Here is a 19,332-nt window from a genome sequence, read left to right on the forward strand (position 1 = left end):
TACAACAACATGGCAGCCCCTTCCGGAGGCAGCTGTGCCTGATCCAAATTGGACTCTGGACTTCTGTTATCTGTGCCAATAAATTTTTCCACCTTTTAAGAAAATTTTTGATTTAAAATAGTTCGAGGTAGATTTTCTGTGATTTGTAACTGCCAACACCCATGGGGTGACTTTTCAAAATATTTGTGTTCATATCGAGCCCCAAACCTCCTCCCTTACGACAGACAGACTCTGATAGTCTAGGTAGGGATGGGGACAGGGGTGAGGTAGTCAGAGGTACGCATTCTGGGAAGGTGTACGTGAATAAATCCTGGCTAGGAGGGCTATTTAGCACTTCTTATTAATACTAAAAGGATATACCATTTGGCCTAGTAATTTTACTTCTGCACACTGAGTCAATAGATAAATTAGCACATGTGCCAAAGATACATGTTCAAGGATATTCAGTTAAGTATCGTTGGGATGGCAAAAGAGTGTATAGCCAAAATGTCCAGCAACAAGAGACAATAATGATCCATTTAAACAATAAAACATCTGTAAGCTATTAATAAAGAACATGGCAGGTGTACATGTCCTATCCTAGAACAATTCCCAAGATCCATGAAAAACAGTAAGGAATGGAGTAATACGTATAGTATTTTACCATTTGTGCAGAGAGGATAGTTAAATAAATTTATGTGTATTATATATATATATATATATACACACACACACACACAATATGCATAAGCATTTATATATGAATAGAATATCTTTTTTTTTTAAGTTAACTCTACCCCCAACATGGGACTTGAACTCATGACCCCACAATCAAGAGTCACACGCTCTACTGACTGAGCCAGCTGGGTGCCTCTCTTATGTGAATAGGATCTTTACAGGAATAGACAGAAATTTAATTGTGGTTGTTTCTGGAGAGGGGACAGGACTGAGAAACAGACCTGCTTTATATCCTTTAAATTTTGTAACTACTGTCTGCATACATTACATACTTAATGCCTTGACATATCTGGAACTTTTCCCTCCTTCCTTTTTCAGACCTCCTGGCCTGAAGAAGATGAAGATGCATGTCCAAGGCAAGAAGTCTGGAGACTTAAGTGATGAGCAGCCTCCTCTTCTGGAATTAGTCCAGGAGCTGATCATATCATAGCTTCTCAAAAACTCTTTAAAAACCGCCAAAAGAACTGAATGTAATCAGCAAAGCTGGAGCTGCGGGAGCAGGAAGAGGAACAGGAGTTATTCTCCCTGGGAGCAGAAGGGTACAGACTGGGCGCTCAGAGCACTTGCCTTGCTGTTAGCATGCTGCAGGGCAGGAGAGGCCCCCAGGTGCCATGCACCGACGCTGCCCTACTGGTGATTTCTTCTCTCATCTGGCCTGAATCTCTCTGGCCTCTGGCCTGTCCTACTCTGGCCATTTGGAATTACAGGTATCCCCTGCTTTTTGGAAGTTCATGTTGCGCCACTTTGCTTTTACAAAAGACCTACCATTAGTCCCTATTTTAGATAACCAAAAGAAATCTAGAGGATCTTTTTCACTTTTAAGAAAAAAGGCCAAAACGGAAAATAGTAGTGTTTGATTTGCAGCTAGCCGTTATAGAGGTAGCATGCACCTGCGCGCCGAGACTGACCCCTCCAACTTCCCTCCCCGCGGACTCACTCAGCATCTCAGCGTCAAGCACCATAGCTTTGAGCTGCGTGTGAGCATCTGTGCTTTGTTTTGATTTGTGTATCCGTTAACAAGATGTGTCCTAAGGTAACAGAAAAGCTTGAGAGAGGTGATTTTTGAGGTCTGGGAATGCTAAAAAACGTTTTCCATATAAACTAATGGCAATTGCTTCTTTGCTTTACATTTTGGCTTATGAAAGGTTTCATAGGAAACCTTTTGGATGGCGGGAGAAACCTGTACTGAGCCCTCCTTCAGAACACCGCCACGTTCATTTCTGGAGATCTTCCTTCCTTCCCTAACATGCGTCCAGCTGGAAACATTTCAAGCTTCACGCACAGTTAAAATGTAAAAGTGGAAGCAAGTCTGTGTGCCGATTCCGAAGCTCGGACTCTCCCGATGACCTGAGGAGTAGATGGTCTCTGTCTGGGACACTCCGCAGCCACCGCCGTGTGCTAAGTGACAGTGACCAAATGCAAGAACACATCAGTGACCTGAGACGTGCAGCCAAGTCCGCCCACAGCGACAGCTGCTGTTGCGGGAAGCTCAGGGACTGGCATTTGAGTTTCTTATTGTTTTACATTGTTTTACTGCTTTAAAAATGTGCAACTCAAGCATGATGATGCTGTGGTTTCCATTAAGCTATAAATCACCTGCAAATTAATCTCTGCTGCACTGATTCTGCTAAATGATGTTTTAGACAACAGTTCAGATCCCAACTTTGGGAAAGAAATAGTCATTTTCCTCCTCCTTTTCCCCAGCAAAGCCTGTCCGCCCCCCAACCCACGACCCCAAATTACATATTTTTCTGGTTACGAGAGTACTTGCTGGTAGCCTTCCAAAACTGGTGTGTGTTTATTCGTGTATATGTACAGGGCAGCAGGGGAGTGGGAGGGGAAGGGGGCACATGTTTGCCATCAGAAAACACAGAATGCATTAAAATGCTCTAACGAACACTCAAACTTTGCATTTTGTACTTTCCCAGGCCTCATACTTCTCATGTGCCCAGCCTCCCTGGGGAATTAGATAAACGATGTCAGAGTTTCCCACACTGCACCATCAATCATTACTTGGACCAAAAGCACCCAAAGAAGAGGGGTAGCATCTAACAGATCTGTAGGTTGTGTTGTTGATTTTTGGTTTATTTCTGTCAGACTTGAATGTGTGTGTTCTGATCTTTCCACAATGCCTAACTTCAGCAATGCTTAGCCAACACTCACTGAACTGAGCAAATTTGTCCCCATTCCAGCTGCCTATAGGATTGTGTGCGTGTTCAACTTAAATATTAAAAAAAAAAGTGCAAGTGTGAAATTTTCCAGAACACACAATTTAAATGTCTTCAAAATGGTGCTCACTTTGGCAGCACATAAACTAAATGTCTTCAAAATGGGCTCAAGTTTATTATTTATTATTATTTATTGGTGAGCTCAGAGGAAAATGGCTGTTCTTTTCATTTGGGGGAGTTTAAAAAACTACATGGGCAGTTCTGGTTTAAACGAACTGGCTAGGGGCCTCTTGATTTTGGGCAGACTATGACACAAGCCCAAAGAGAGCCACACATTATGCGTGCCTTGGGTTTCTGGAGAAATGGCTCCACCCATGGTTCAGTCTAAGCCTTCCCAATCCCTCATTTACTGCACAGGACAAGATGCAAAGTCACAACAGATGCTGGATGTCCCATCTGTCCAGAGATTTCTTCACACATATTAGTCTGGGAAACCACAGACAGAATTTGACCTGTTCATTTTACATGTGGTCAGTTAGCATGTGATTGGGTTACTCTGGATTACGGGCAACAACCCTAACTGAAAAATGTCTTGAACAGCCTGTGAGCAAGTCTGAGTCACCGTTACACCTCCAGCAACAATGCCAATGCTTGGAATATAGTAGGTACTCACTAAAAGTTAGTTGAATGAGTAAATGGAGTAAAAAGCAGGACCAAATCCTTTATTTTTTTTTTATTTTTTTTAAGTAGGCTCTACACCCAACGTGGGGCTTGAACTCATGACCCGGAGATCAAGAGTCACATGTTCTACAACTGAGCCAGCCAGGTGCCCCCAGGACTAAATCCTTTTAAGGAATCTGTTCAACAACCAAATCTACAGCAACATCTAATTTTCATCTCAAGAAATGAGTTTTAAAAGTTCATCGTGGGTGGGGACTGGGGCGTAATGACTAGTAATTCCTTACATGTGTATGGTACTTAATCATCCTTTCATTCCCATCACCTTATGTAACCCTGATGATGTAGATATAATGTAGGTTAAGCAGGTACGCTTATCGTCATTTTACAGGTGAGGAAAGTAGGCTCAGAGAAATTGTGATTCATTTAAAACCTTCACATTAAACAGAAGGGCACAAGCTCTCATGTCTTTCTACTTCACCAGTACATAGAAAGCTACAGCTACTGCTGTTTATCTTTTAAAACTAAATTACACACAAACATCCTCTCAAATAAGCTTATCCCGCTCTGAACATCTTCCTTCATTCATCTCTGGGCTGCCTCAGTGTTCCCACACAGGAAATCCACTGACCTTGGAGGCAGGCAAACCTGGGACTATGTCCCCACTTACATCTATGTGACTTTGGACAAGGAACCCCCTAAGGCTTGGCTTCTTCATCTGTCAGATGGGAATAACAATACTCACCACCAAGGGTTATCCTATGGCTTAAATACCAAGGTCAAGTGCTTAAATACCAAGTCTGACACAAAGTCAACATCCACTGAATGACAGTTCTCATCACAATGAGGGTGACATGCAGGGGAGAAGAGGTCATCTGGGACTGAGTTCGAACGGAGGGTCACACAGCCTAGCTTGTAGTCACATGTGGCCTGTAGTGTGGGATCTGATTCTCCGCTGAAAGAGTTTGGGATCACTAAGAACAGGCTATATAAGACAAGAACCTCGCCGTGTACTGGGGTGTTCACAGCTGCAAGCAATGCACGTGTGCAGGCATGTACACGTGTCCACACTTAGGCACCATGGAGAGACATACGCTTTCACACATAAAAGCAAACTTCAAGATACATAACTAAAAGTCACAAAATCAATGGATTTCTTTTTCACTACAAACAACACTGAAAATAACAGAGTAAGATCCATTCTGATATGACTCTAGATCTACTACAGGTAAAATTCTATCCCCTGAGAGTACCAACACACGGTAAAAATCTGAACAATTTTCTTTAAGCCTACAAGTTAGTTCTGACCCCCCAACTGCAATATGATACCGGAGCTGTTGAAAGCTCTTCAACGCATTTCGTAGCCTGAAAGTTCAGCCGACTCCACGGATACTGATATTATTGCTGGTTAACAATAATTAACCATCCTTCAAAAAAAGAATAGAAGCCACTAATAGAATGTATCAATGAGCCAACTGATCCCTCAGTAATAATTCCATAATGAGCACAGAGTCTGGAGTTGGACTGAGTTTAAGTGCAGATTGTACCCCTTTTTACTGTGTGATTTCCAGCAAATTATTTAATCTCTCTGTGCTTCAGTTTCCTACCTATACAAGGGGAACAAGTGGGACACTTGGGTGGCTCAGCTGGTTAAGTGTCTGACTTCAGCACAGGTCATAATCTCAGTGTCCTGGGATCAAGCCCTGCATTGGGCTCTGTGCTCAGCACAGAGTTTGCTTGAGGATTCTCTCTCTCTCTCTCAATCTCATTCTCTCTGTCCCTCACCCCATGCTTGCTCTCTCTCTCTCTAATAAATAAGCAACATCTTTTTTAAAAAGGGGGTGGCAGGGGCACCCAGGTGGCTCAGTAGGTTAAGCATCTGCCTTCGGCTCAGGTCATGATGCCAGGGGCCTGGGATCGAGCCCCATCTCAGGCTCCCTGCTCGGAGGGGAGCCTGCTTCTCCGTCTCCCTCTGCCATTCCCCCCTGCTTGTGCTCTCTGGCTATCTCTATCTCTCTGTTGAATAAATAAAATCTTTTTTAAAGGAGGGGTGGCAGGGGAACAAGAGCACATGCCTCATAAGGTTTACTGTGAGTATTAAATAAGGTAGCTGATATAGAACTTTTAGAAAGGCACTTAACACATGGCAATACACCAGTGAATGGTACCTATGATTACTGTGCATATACACAAAACACGCCCATTTAACAAATACTCACCGCCTTAATCTTAGATCTATCCTTCCTCAATGCCCAACCTCAGTATTTCCACCCAGACAACGATGTGAAAACTAATTTATCTTGCCATCCCTGCTCCCAAGGTCTGCTACTGTGACTGGCACAGAGTAGTTACTCCAAAAATATTTGATAAGAGAATGAAACGATGATAGTGGTATTTTAAAGAATTTTGAAAATATGTCACGAAAAGCATGATATTCACTGTGATCCTCAAGGGTAAGGGGGAAAGAGGAGGTATTCTAAGCTTAGATTGTCTCTCTCCCATGGGATAAAAGGGAAATGAACAACAGCAGATACTGGAAGGTGCAATGGAATTAAACTGTGTCAATTTCCCTGCATGATAATAACGGAAAATTCCATCATGGAGCCAAGGCTGGTCCCCTATTCATCTACCATATTCTTTCGAAAAACAAACCCCTCTCTCACTCAAATTCTCTGTCTCACCAATGTACATGAGCTACTAAGAATTCACATGAGGGGCGCCTGGGTGGCTCAGTTGTTAAGCGTCTGCCTTCAGCTCAGGTCATGATCCCAGGGTCCTGGGATGGAGCCCCGCATTGGGCTCCCTGCTCAGTGGGGAGTCTGCCCCTCCACCTACTCAGGCTCTCTCTCTCACTCCAATAAATAAATAAAACCTTTTTAAAAAAAAGAATTCACATGATATAAAATCACAGAAAAGCAACAGGGATAACAATACCTTTTCTAGCTTTCACCAAAGTTTGGCCTCCCAAACAGTAGGCAATAGAGAGCACTGGATTTCCAACGGATTTTATAGTTGCTGTCTGACCGCAAAATCCTGTGGAGAAGGTTAGGGTTGATGCTTCCCGTGGGGAGCCTACGCCAGGAAAAATTCATAATCAGACAAATGAAAACTGCCCAAGAGTTCCAATTAAAGCTCTGGTCGGAGCGCACAGAAACCTCAGGCTTCAGATGCAGGCATTCCTCACAAAAGGCTGAAATTATCCCCCTCTGCACAGCAGAGGCTGCACTGGTACAAAAGCAGAAGATTTTGTTCTCTTTAGGGGAAAGAAACATCATCAACTGCTCCAATATAAGGTTAAATGGCAAAATATCCATGATATATTAAGCTCCCGTCCCAAAAGAGAAAGTTGTAGACCAACACAAGTAATGAGCCCATTTAATTAAATAAAACCAAAACCAAACCTTCTCCATTACCCCTCTTTCGCCCCGTGATTTATACATAAACAATTTCTGGAAAAAAAAATATGTCAAACTGCTAATACTGATTACCACTGGAAAGTAAGTACAGACTTTTACTATTAACTTTTTATCAAAGAAAAAACATTAACGAACCCTTATGTACCCCATTACACAGCTTCAGTGATCATCAATTCATGATCAATTTTGTTTCATCAATACCCCCCTCACTTCCTCTCTTGTGTATTATTTTGGAGCAAATCCCACATACCATACTATTTCATCTGTAAATATTTCAGTATGTATTGCTAATAGACAAAAACTCTTCTTTAAAAACATAAAAATACATTATATCTAAAAAATCAACAACACCCTCACGCTACAAATATCCAGTGCTTAAATTTCTTATGAATCTTAAGCTTTTTTAAAAAAATTTTGTTTGAATTGGTTTTCATATAAAGTCCACATACAGTGACTGAATGGTATCTCTCTTGTAAGTATCTCAGTCTATCAGTCTCCATCTTACTTTTTCTTGCAATTTATTTGTTACATTTTAAGTTTTCTATATCTATTAATAGAAAACTGACCTCAAATACGTTTTTCAGTAAGTCCAGAAGAGGGGAAAAATGGCTGACAGCACAGCACTGAGTTCCTTCACTCCTCAAAACACAGAAAAGTTAGCAGGGCTAAAAGGTGCAGCTTCATTACACGGGTCTTTCTCTGTCCTCCAAAATGCAATTAGGTAAGAGTGTACCAATATACAAAGATTGTTTAAAAAGTAAACTTACAAAACCAGTGGATTATCAGTAGTATAGTAACAAAGATGGCGATGCAAGAAGTCATCAACACTATCATAGGAGATCCATGTGAATCAACACGTAAATTAGCTTAGTTTATCTAAGTGTGTCTTGGTTTAGCCCTAGTAAGAGATTACATGTGTATTGTTTTAACAATAGATAAGTAACTTTCAGGCAATGTAGGTGCTATGATTGTATCTTAATAGGCTTTTTTGTTGTTATTTTTCATTACAAAAGTAATCCATGCTAACTATATACAATATTGCAAATACAGTTTAATAGATAAAATGAAACCTGTAACTCCACCACCCCAAAATAACCACCATATTCATCACTAAGGAATCTTTTGGTTCTAAGTCAGAGAAGACCTAAGTCAAACTGACTTAAATATAAAGGGGAACTTAACATATTTGGAAAGTCCAGAGGAGTAGGTTTGGCTCCAGGCAGTTTAATCCAGCAGCTAGGTGATGTCACCAGAGCCTGATTTTCTCTATCCCCTACCCTGTTTTTCTTGGTGTCAGCTCATTCTGAAACTAGCCTTATCACAGTTGCATGATAGCTACTACCTACAGCTCTCAAACCACAAATTTCTTGCTCAAGTCAAGCAAGAAAAAGAGTATGTCTTTGTTCCAGCCTTCTCAGTGACAATCCTGAAATATCCTCTCATTGGTCCAGGTTGGATCATGTGACTGCCTTTAACCTCCAAGTGGCAAGAGGGATATAATGTATGAATCAACTTAGCCTAACACGCATGCTCCACTTCATGATCAAGGTATAGTCAGCTTCCCTAGAAACACGGAGACCCCCATATGGACATGGGGGCTATTGGGTAGACAGAAGGGAGAAATCATGTTGGGGAAGCAGCTAATAGGTGTTCAGTGCCATCACGGTTTGTATTTGTTGTGCTGTGACTCTGTTTTTTATTTTAAGATTTTATTTATTTGAGAGACAGATAGAGAGCCCACAAGCATGGGGAGGAGCAGAGGGAGAGGGACAAGCAGACTCCCCACTGAGTGGGGAGCCTGATGCACAGCTCAATCCCAGGACCCTGAGACCATGACCTGAACCGAAGTCAGACGCTTAACCAATTGAGCCACCCAAGCACCCCTGTGACTCTTGTTAAATGTGGAAAATACTGCCAATGCTGAGATTAATTTTTAGTGGGTAGAAGTTTGGGGAGGGATATTTTCAATAGTCAAAGTACAAGATGATGCTCCACATTTGGTAAGTACCAAAAACATGTGTTGAGTTGAATATAAACTAGAATCAAAGGTTTAAGGGCAGAATGCCCAAAGATGCTTCCCAAAGTTCAAGATCAAGAGAAGTAAACTTCCAGACTCAAGTCACTCCACCTGCGTTAAAATGCATAGTCCTTATTTATACAAATGTTTGAATTTCTTTGCTGGCTATGCAAACAAGTAGCATTCAGTTGTTCAAATATTTGTCACAGTTTCTTTCCTCATAACAAAAATCAAAGAATCATAACAATCCAGGTTTCTCACACTTTTGGGGGGAAGAGGGTGAATAACCTTTTACAAAATAAAATCCTACCATGCACCCCAACACCATATGAAATACAAGCTGGGCCGGGCCTGCTCAAGTAAGAATGGAGCATGAGGCCCTTGCATGGATCCTGCCCAGAGTCCACCTCACGCCAGTACCTGCTCCTCACTGTCAGCTGCGCTACGTCTAGCGAGGGAGTTGAGCATCTCACAAGATACGATCTTACTCTTTCAATTCCTGATGCTAAAATAATTTCTTACTATGAACAAAAGTCTGATTCCCTGTAAGGTCTACTCAGTGGTCCAAAACACCCTTCCACAAGCTGGTATTTCATCTATCTTCTGAGGGCTCCCATCCTGCTCAGCTATCCAGCCTTCTCTAGGGCAACGTCCTCAGTTCTTCCTCTACTGCTCACTGGTCATGATCTCTCTTCCTTTTATCATCCTGCTCCCCTTCCACCCAGCGTTCTGTTGAGGCTTTAAGAATATGCCCTTGAGGGTGCATGGGTGGCTCAGTCGGTTAAGGATCTGCCTTAAACTCAGGTCATGACGCCAGAGTCCTGGGATTGAGCCCCGTATCGGGCTCCCTGCTCAGCCGGGAGCCTGCTTCTCCCGCTCCCTCTGCCTGCCAGTCCCCCTGCTTGGACTCTCTCTCTCTCTCAAATAAATAAATAAAAATCTTAAAAAAAAAAAAAAAAAAAAGAACATGCCCTTGACCCAGGAACAGGTGCCAAATGCTCAGTGTCTGCGGAATTTATTTCTCAAGTGCCTTCTAACAACACATGCACTTGCTATCTGTCATTCAGTGCTGTTAGTACCTTTCAATGTTTGTGTCTCAGTAGCATGAGGAAGTCCTCACGGAAACTCAGCTCTCGATCCCTTGCTCCACTCCTGAACCTGAAGTATCTTCTCCCCTCCACACTGTGTTCTCCTCAGGCAAATTCCTGGCAAACATCTTGTGCCTGTGGTCTGCTCCAGCAGACAATGATGCCCAGGCTGACACTGTCACTCTGCCCAGCTCAGCCCAAAGGCCTGGAAAGGACTGGGCTCACTCTCATCTGGTTATCTCCTGCAACTTCAGATGTGCCTTGATCAGCTCAGAGTTTAGGTGGCCTGTTCTTCAATGCAGTGCTTCTTTTCAAGCAGCTGTGGGTTTTTCAGTGGCTTCCCTTCTCTGTTGGTTCATCTCAAGCTCAAAGTTGAGGGTCAGTCTCCACTAGGCACAGCCCTACCGAGCTGTCTCCAAGGGAACTGGCCACCTGCAGATTCCGTGAGGGCCCTGAGCCAGCAACAACCAGGATTGATAATACAGACAAAAGCTCTCAATGAGGGGCGCCTGGGTGGCTCAGTTGGTTAAGCAACTGCCTTCGGCTCAGGTCATGATCCTGGAGTCCCAGGATCGAGTCCCGCATCAGGTTCCCAGCTCAGCAGGGAGTCTGCTTCTCCCTCTAACCCTCCCCGCTCTCATGTACTCTCTCTCTCTCTCTCTCTCTCATTCTCACTCTCTCAAAATAAATAAATAAATCTTTAAAAAAAAAGCTCTCAATGATGTCTGCATATTAGAATCAGCTGGAGGCCTCTAAGAAATGTCAATGCCTTGTTCTAATTCCAGAGATTCTGATTCAATTGATCTGGGTATCCCTTTAGAAATCATTGTTTGTTTGTTTGTTTGTTTTTAAAAAGCTCCTGATGTGGGGCATCTGGGTGGTTCAGTGGATTAAGCACTGCCTTTGGCTCAAGTCATGATCTCAGGGTCCTGGGCTTGAGCCCCATGTTGGGCTCCCTGCTCAGCAGGGAGCCTGCTTCTGTTTCTCCCTCTCCCTCTGCCCCTCCTCCCCACTCCCCACCCAAGCTTGTGCTCTCTCTCTCTCAAAAAAAAAAAAAAAAAAAATCTTTAAAAAACTCCCGAAGTGATTGATCATCATGTACAGGCAGAATTCAGAGTTGCTGCCTGACATCCCTAACAGCTTCCCATCTGGAAATAGAGCCTAAGGTGCCTGACAGAACCTCCACCATACAATTCAGGAACTGCACTAAGATTTCACAAACCACATTTAATTCTCCCAATGATTGTGGGAAACAGATTTTATTACTATCCCCACTGAAAAGATGCCCCAAACACAAGCCTCAGAAATGTCAAGGAATCTGTCCTAGGCACACACAGGAAGAAAGAAGGGGATAGAGAATATTTTGGCAGTGTCCAAAGACAGCATCCCTAACCCTGGTACCTTCTTCAATGTAGCTCCCCTCCTTGGCCTTGCTGAAGGGCTTAGCGCTTCCTCCCACAGCCTTGAGAACTGGGCTCCCCTCAGCTCTCACAGGGGATTGGAATCTAATCTTGAGCCTCTACCTACTTCCTACCAGCCCTTCTCATCTATTGTCTCTGAATCCAGTCACAGGTCACTCCTTTGGGTACAACTCCCTCTGGCCACTGACCTCCTGTCCCTACCTCCAATCCAATCTATCATTTTCCCCCAGACTCTGCCCAGAGTCAGTCCCAGTTTACTCCCAGCTGTACACATACTGTGTGGCAAGGACTGGCCAATTACAGCATCCATTAAATCCCTCTGATGTTTTTTTTTCCATATGAACTGCCATGAAGCTGTTTCTTGTTTTTCCCAACACTGTAGTGAAAGGAATGATAGTTTCCAATTATAAGCATCTATGGGACATCTTTCACTTGAGTATTAAACCATCACCAGCAGTTGTAGCTATTTTAATGCTTTAAAATTTCCCCCAGTAATCTCTTTGAGGAAATAGGATCACACCCTATACCTCTTTTGTATTTAGAGTGGCTGCTGTACTTGACTCTCCCAACAACCATACTGCCCAGATGATTTGTCTAAGCCAAGGATCGGCCCTTTTTCTGTAAAGGGGCAGAGAGTATTTCAGGCTTTGCAGACAAGACAAGACAAAATCTGCTTTGCAACCAACCACCCAAACAGGATGCTGCAGTGGGAAACGACCCGGCCGTATGTAAATGAGTGGGTATCAGCCGCCCGCGTATGTAAATGAGTGGGTGTGGCTTGTGCCAATAAGACTTGAAACGCGAGCAGTAGTTGCCAACCCTGGTGATTCCATTTCCTCGGCAAGTGACGGGTTTACAAATGGACATGTGGCTCAATCCTGGCGCATGGGATGTAAGAAAAGTCGGCTGAGGGGCTTCTAGGAAAAGACTATTTCACAGTTAAGACACATAAGGAAGAGACAACCTTCCCGTTTCTGTTGGACATTATCAGATCTGGATGTGAACCACTGCAGCCATCTTGCTCCCGACCGAAAGATGAAGCCATCAAAACCGGGAGGGCACAGCCATGAGGACCACAGAGGAGAGTGGAAACTGGACATACTGTGGCTGGAGGCCACCCCACCTCTTATCTAAGACAGCAAATTTCTTCATTGCTTGAGCCAGCGAGGTGGCCAAAAAGCATCCCAATTACTGTGCCCCCCTTCAGGGCTTAGCAAAGTACTTCACAGAGAAAACATGTTCAGCAAACAATATTCTGTTGGTCTGGCTCACAATCTAAACCACATACATATGCAACTCAGAATTCTTTCCATTCCACCTGAGTGGCTCAGTCGATTAAATGTCTGACTCTTGATTTCGGCTCAGGTCATGATCTCCGGGTTGTGAGACCGAACCTCATGTGGGGCTCTGCGCTCAGCGGAGTCTGCTTGAGATTCTCTCCCTCTCCCTCTTCCCCTCCCCACCCCACATGCGTGTGTTCTCTCTCTCTCTCAAAAAAGAATTCTTTCCACTGTAAATAACAACCTGGCTCCTCTTTAATACAAGTTCATTTTTCTATTAAAAAAACCCAACACCAATGAGAGGAAATAATAGCAAAACTTATATTTGACAATTTTTCATTTTTCTGAAAATAAATACATTTCAAGATTATCCACTTGCTGTATTTTTTCATCCCCTTACTCTATGCTTCCTCTTCCTGCCTGGCCCTGAAAGACGTGTTGTATGCAAATGTGCATATACTCATCAGTCTTATCAGGCAGAGTTCCAACTGGCCACCCCACACGAACACAATTAAAAATTAAACATCAATTAAAATTCACAAAATCCATTTAGCTCTCTGAAAAAACACTAAATAACTGTACACATTTGGGGCACAAATTAAATTGTTTTTCATTACTCTTTAGTTATCAAACATACGGGGCCTCAGTAGCCTCTGTGAATTGCCTACTCAGTGTAAGCTGAATGAGCAATGAAAAATGATCCCAGGACAAAAGATAGAAAATGTGGAATGAAATGCCACACTGGGTCAAGTTCAGGCAGCCAGGTAGCATGTGGGGGAGAGCAGCACGAGAGAAGCTCTGGGAGGGCAAGCACTGTCCTGGGTGAGGGGACATGTAGATGCTCTCTCTTCTGAGACCTCCGCTAATAGATTCATCTGCTTATTCCACACAGACTTGCATGCCTACTAGGCATCTCAAGTCTTAACATGTCCAAAAGAGAACACACAACTTCCCCCCAAATCTATTCCTTGTCCTGTCTTCTCCATTTCAGTAAATGGCATCCAAATGCAAACACCCCAATTCAGCATCATTCTTGATTGTTTTTCCATGTCTCCACAACCATGCCATCATCAATTCCTATGGGTTCTGTACCCAAAATCTGTTCATTCTTCTCCACCCCACAGTCACCACCTAATCCAGTCCTCTGTTATGTCTCTCCTGAGATTTCTGCCACCGCCTCCTACCTGGGCTTGGCTCCCTACTGTCCCTCATGCCTCCCAACAACCCATTCTTTTAAAAACTAAATACAATTCTATCACTTCCCCACTTAAAACCCTCCAATAGCTTCCCACTGCATTTTGGAATTAGAAACCTGTACTAGTTTTCTACCACCACTATGACAAATGACCACCCATTCAGTGACTTTAAACAATACACATGTAATCTCTTACAGTTCTGGAGATCAGAAGTCTCTTTTTTTTTTTTTTTTTTTGAAGATTTTATTTTTTTATTTGAGAGAGAGAGAACAAGCGGGTGCTGGGGAGAGGCAGAGGGAGAAGGAGAAGCAGACTCTGTGCTGAGCAGGGAGCCCAGTGTGAGGCTCAATCCCAGGACTCCAGGATCATGACCTGAGCCAAAGGCAGACACCCAACCAACTGAGCCACCCGGGCGCCCCAAGATCAGAAGTCTTAAAATCAAGGTGTTGGTAGGGCTGTGCTCCTTCTGGAGACTTCAGAGAAGAATCTGTTTCCTTCACTTTTTTTAGCTTCTCAAGGCTGCTTGCATTCCTTGGCTTGTGGTCCCTTCTTCATTTCTCTGACTCTAAGCTTCCTGCCTTCCTTTTACAAAGACCTTTGTGATGACACTGGGCAATCCGGGATAACTGCCCCAATTTCAAGATCTTAATCACATCTGCCAAGTCCCTTTTACCTTTTACATATTTACCGGTTCTAAGAACAGGACACAGCCATTTCGAGGGCATCTTTATTCAGCCTACCACAAAATCAAAATCAAAACACAACACAGAGAACAGCTCCTGACCATGGCCTCCCCGCCCTATAGGAGCCAGCCTTGCCCAGCTCTCCCTCCCGCCTCCCATCTCCCTCTCCCCTCTCTTCTAGTCTCCTTCTACACTTGTCTACGGTCTACCCCTTCAAGTGCTACACCTGCTCTCATCTCAGATCCTCCCCTCTTCTTACCTCCACCTGGAGCATTCTTCCCCAATTCTTGAGAGCTCAAATGTCATCCGAGATCATCTCATTGACTTACATTCTCCTTATAACCAAGTAAATTCTGGGAGGAGACTCCTTGCCTGTCTTGCTCACTGTACCACCTAGAACAGTGACTGACACATGTAGCAACTTAATATTTGTTGAATGGAATGAATTATATGACTTTGAAATGGTAGTGATTTCCCCATAACATGCCTTTATAACCCATTCGGGTTTTATAATCCATAGGTTTATACAAATGCTTTTTAAACTCATCAACGTGTTCACCCTAGATCAGTTCTCAGGATAAGACTAAACAAGAAAAAATGTAATAAAAACAACTGTAAAGGTTACAAAATATTTGGGGGGGGTGGGGGACAGGGCAGTGGTAGAGTGAGGGGATAGGGTGAGAAAAATAGGAACAATGTAATACGTAAGGAAGACTCAGAGAGATTAATTATAGTTGACTCTTAACTTGGTATGACTTGCCATCGTGACGCAGCCACCAAAAACTTGGGCTCCTGTGCAATGGAGATTTTCAAATAAAAAGAGGAAAACAACTTCTTGGACACAGCTTGGTGACTAAAATTGCAGCATTTACGAAGACTATAATATGAACTAGACACTACGGGAAGAACTTTACATGAAATATCTCATTCAATCCCCAAATACTGTTATGGAGGGGGCACTGAGAATACTTCTCATTTCACAAAGAAGAGAAGTAGAGTTCCAAGAAGTCCAGTGACTTGCTCAAATCTACAAAGTGAGGATGTGTTAGTCAGGATTCATGATTCCAAAGCCTGGTGCACCAGCTCTATTAATGCTCTACCGCACCAGCTTTTATTGATTATGCTGGATGCAACTACGGGCTGCTCAGGAGAAGCCGTGGGATTTCAGAATCCCAGCAGCCCTATGTTGCCTGGTGAAGCTTGGGGCCCATGAGCTGGAAGATGATTTGTAACTACAGAATATCAATATGCTGGTTAGCTCCAAAAATACCACCACCTCCCAATAATTCAGGCTTCACATTTCAAAATCATCTGATTCTTCCTTCTTCATTCTGTCTCCAGTGCGTCATAAAGACCAGCCACCAATTCTAATGTTTCTTTTAAAATTACTGTATTCCAAAATAAAAACACATACTTATGGTAAGGCAGCCTAGCGCTATAAAGAGACACATACTAAAAAGTGAGCCTCCCTCCCATTGGAGACCCCAGCAGCCCTTTTCTGAAGCCACTGCTGATCAGCATACGTGCACACACACATCCGTGCGAGAGACAGCGGCAAGATCGGTGGAGGAAGGGCCAGTGCCGGTGAGGCTCAATGCCAGGAGACCAGCATACAAGCCACTGCAGTGGTTCTGGTGGATCCTGACAAGACATTGAAACAGGACCGTGGGAACATGCATAATTTGTGAAATATTTAGGAGGAAGGGTCAAACAGAGAGCCAGTGCTTGGATTTGGGGATGAAAGAGAGTGAAGAATTTGGGCGCCTGGCTTGATAATGGTTCTGTTGCACTGAAATAGGAACATGAAGGATCAGTTCATGAGTTCAGGTTCAGAGACATTCATGGTATCTTGGAGATACAGCAGACAGACAGAAATGAGGGTCTCGAGTTCTAGAGAGAGGTTAAGCTGCAGCTAAAGGGGGCTGTTGAAGCCATGGACAGGAGGAGCTCATTCAGGGAGATACAAGTGCAGGTGCGGAGTGAAAGCATCCCTAAATGGGTGGATGGGCAGAAGCAGCACCATCTCAGGTGTCATCACCGTTGTGGAGACAACAGTGGATTTGCCCTTTCTGATCTGCCAGAAACCTATTTTTATCCGGAGACATATTTTGGCACTCACTTATTTTCAGTCCTGTTATGCTCTTCTCTTATTTCGTATGTGTATGTCCTGCTGTCTTGCAACATTTGCAGTCCTTTCAAAAATTGAGATTTGGCAGGTTTCATACATAAGGGATGCAGCTCTTTTGCATTTCAGTCACATTTTCTTAAATTAGGATCTGTAGACACTTGCAGTCAGGCTGTGTTCAAGTAACATGCCAAGTGGAGGACTGAAAAGCACGTGCACTGTCCACTTTGCTGTCCTGTGCTTCTGCCATCACCAGAGAACTAGCCCAGCCCGCCTGGAGCCCAGCCCGCCTGGAACAAAGGCATGGATGGGCAGAGCCACCCCAGCGGACCCGTGGACGTGTGAATGAGAAATAATGCTTATCGTCTACCATGTGCCCCTGAGATGCTGTGGTTGTTATGCAACATTTGTTCCTTTTATTTTTATTGAAGTATAATTTATACACAAATGTTCAGATCTTAAATATACCTTGAATCAATTTTGACAAATGTGTTCACTTCTATAATCCATACCCTTTACAAGGCACAGAACATTGCCATAACCCCAGAAAACTACCTGCTGGTCCCTCTGAGTAAATCTCCACCTCACCCCCAGAAGCAAACAATGATTGATTTCTGTCATTCTAGCCCGGTTTTGTGCTAAGTTAATAAAGACCAGGGATCAGCCATATCCAACCCACCACCTGTTTTTGTATGATTCAGGAGCTAAGAATGGTTTTTACATTTCCAAACAGTCGAAAGAAAAATTGAAAGAGGAATAATACTTTGTGACATATGAAAATTTTGTGAAATTCATATTTCGGTGCCTATAATAAAGTTTGATTGGCACACAGCCACCTCCATTCATTTATATATTATCTACAGCTACTTCTGCACTAGAACCGCAGAGTTGGAGAGCTGAGGCAGAGACCATATGCCCACCAACCCTAAAGTACTTACTACCTGGCCCATTGCAATCCGTCAATCCCTGACTAGGAAACCTGCCTCTACTCTCCACCACACATACGGATCCAAGTGCTGGAGCCAGTGTTGAGAACTAGGTGTTCTGAGTCCTGATTTAATTACATTCATACGGGCCAAACATAAAAACCATATATGCTCATGGAAAGTCTAAATATTATCAGTGACACAATGTGAAAGTGAGAGCCTCTCGTAGGCACAGCTCTTAATGAGAACACTCTAAGATTTCAAAGAAAACTAAAAGGGACAACTAAAGCTTGTTATTGTCCTGTATTATTTTCATATGAAAGTCAGCCCGGCTAAGATATGTTATTATTGAAACTGCAGTAGTCTAAACAGGAACAGGCCAAAATCAGAGAGAAAAGGTAGGGAGAGTGCCAACACCTCATCTGTAAAAAGCAAGGAAAAAAAGGAAATGGAGCCAGATCCTGAGAGTAACACTGCATTAAATGTCCAATTCAAGCCAGCCTGGGTTCAAAAGCCCATGGCCCATCAGGTACAGAGGGAAGCAGAGTCCCGCGGCGGGGGGGTGGGGGCTGGAGCCACCACACGCGGCACTGGCTTGGGTTGGCCACAGTGCAGGTGTGCATGGCTGCCTCACAAACAGCTTGAGTCTTATCCTAGAATGCCAAGTTTGCTCCCTCTTGGCTAATAAAGTGCAACGCTATTCCTCTGCTGAGAACGCTGAAAGCATTTACAAGATGCTTTTAGGAATAACACCATCTGGAGATGTCCCTGAAGAATACGGCTTTGGTCAACAACTCCAGCTCTAGAAGCCCGTTCCCTCAAGCTCTGCCCCACTACCTCAGCCTTCATTAATACAAATACCTCTCTTTTGCAGGAATGATTTCTCGTCTAATGAAGAAGCATTTCAATACTAGAGAAGGAAATGGGGAGTGGGGTAATGACAGATGTGGCTATCTGCAGGGCTTTTGTTATACCAACCAGGCAACGCCAAGCAGGGATCAGAGTTGAGTTTCATGGGACAACAGTGGAACAACTGAGGGTCGTCTTCTCATGTCAACCCTTTAAAACATTTTATTTATTTATTTTAAGTAATCTCTACATCTAGCGTGGGACTTGAACTCACAACCCTGAGATCCAGAGTCTCATGCTCTACAGACTGAGCCAGCTAGGCGCCCCTCATGTCATCCCCTCAAGTATATACTACACAAGTATTTAAAAATACCATGTCAAAGGTGTCAAATTATGAGCCAGTTGTGGATGTCCACGTGTGTGCGATGATCTCCTGAAAACTATGGATCCTTTCCCCACAGAAACACACACGTGCATCCACACCCCACATCCGTGGGGCTCTCGGACTCCTGGTGGATGGCCAGGGATCCCAAGGTGAAAACCTTACTATCCAGTAAGTGAGCATCCCCTGAGGGGCTGTAGGAGAGACATTCTAAGATGACTGTGCTCTCAGTCTGACTACTTGCGGAGTTTGCCCTAGATGGAATATGCACTGGGGGAGGCTGGTTGATAAAATGACAAAAAGCCTTTTTTAGGCTTTCAAATTGTAACTTAGCTTGTCTTTGGGCAAAGTCTGAAAGTATCTGACTTGAGGGTAAAGTAAGACGT

At 43.6% G+C, this 19,332-nt stretch overlaps 1 protein-coding gene and 1 non-coding gene across 2 annotated transcripts in view; both read right to left on the minus strand.

Moving 5' to 3' along the window:
• The window catches only part of TMCC3 (transmembrane and coiled-coil domain family 3), a 276,456-nt gene that overhangs the window by 141,352 nt on the left and 115,772 nt on the right, over positions 1-19,332 (minus strand). The window lies entirely within an intron of this gene.
• TRNAQ-CUG (transfer RNA glutamine (anticodon CUG)) lies at positions 18,814-18,886 on the minus strand. The gene has a single exon. It is a non-coding gene; the product is annotated as a tRNA-Gln (tRNA).

The sequence above is a fragment of the Eumetopias jubatus genome, unplaced genomic scaffold (assembly GCF_037043125.1).
Source record: "Eumetopias jubatus isolate StellerSeaLion01/CBP00866 unplaced genomic scaffold, mEumJub1_p1.0 scaffold_8, whole genome shotgun sequence".
Classification (NCBI taxonomy): Eukaryota; Metazoa; Chordata; class Mammalia; order Carnivora; family Otariidae; genus Eumetopias; species Eumetopias jubatus.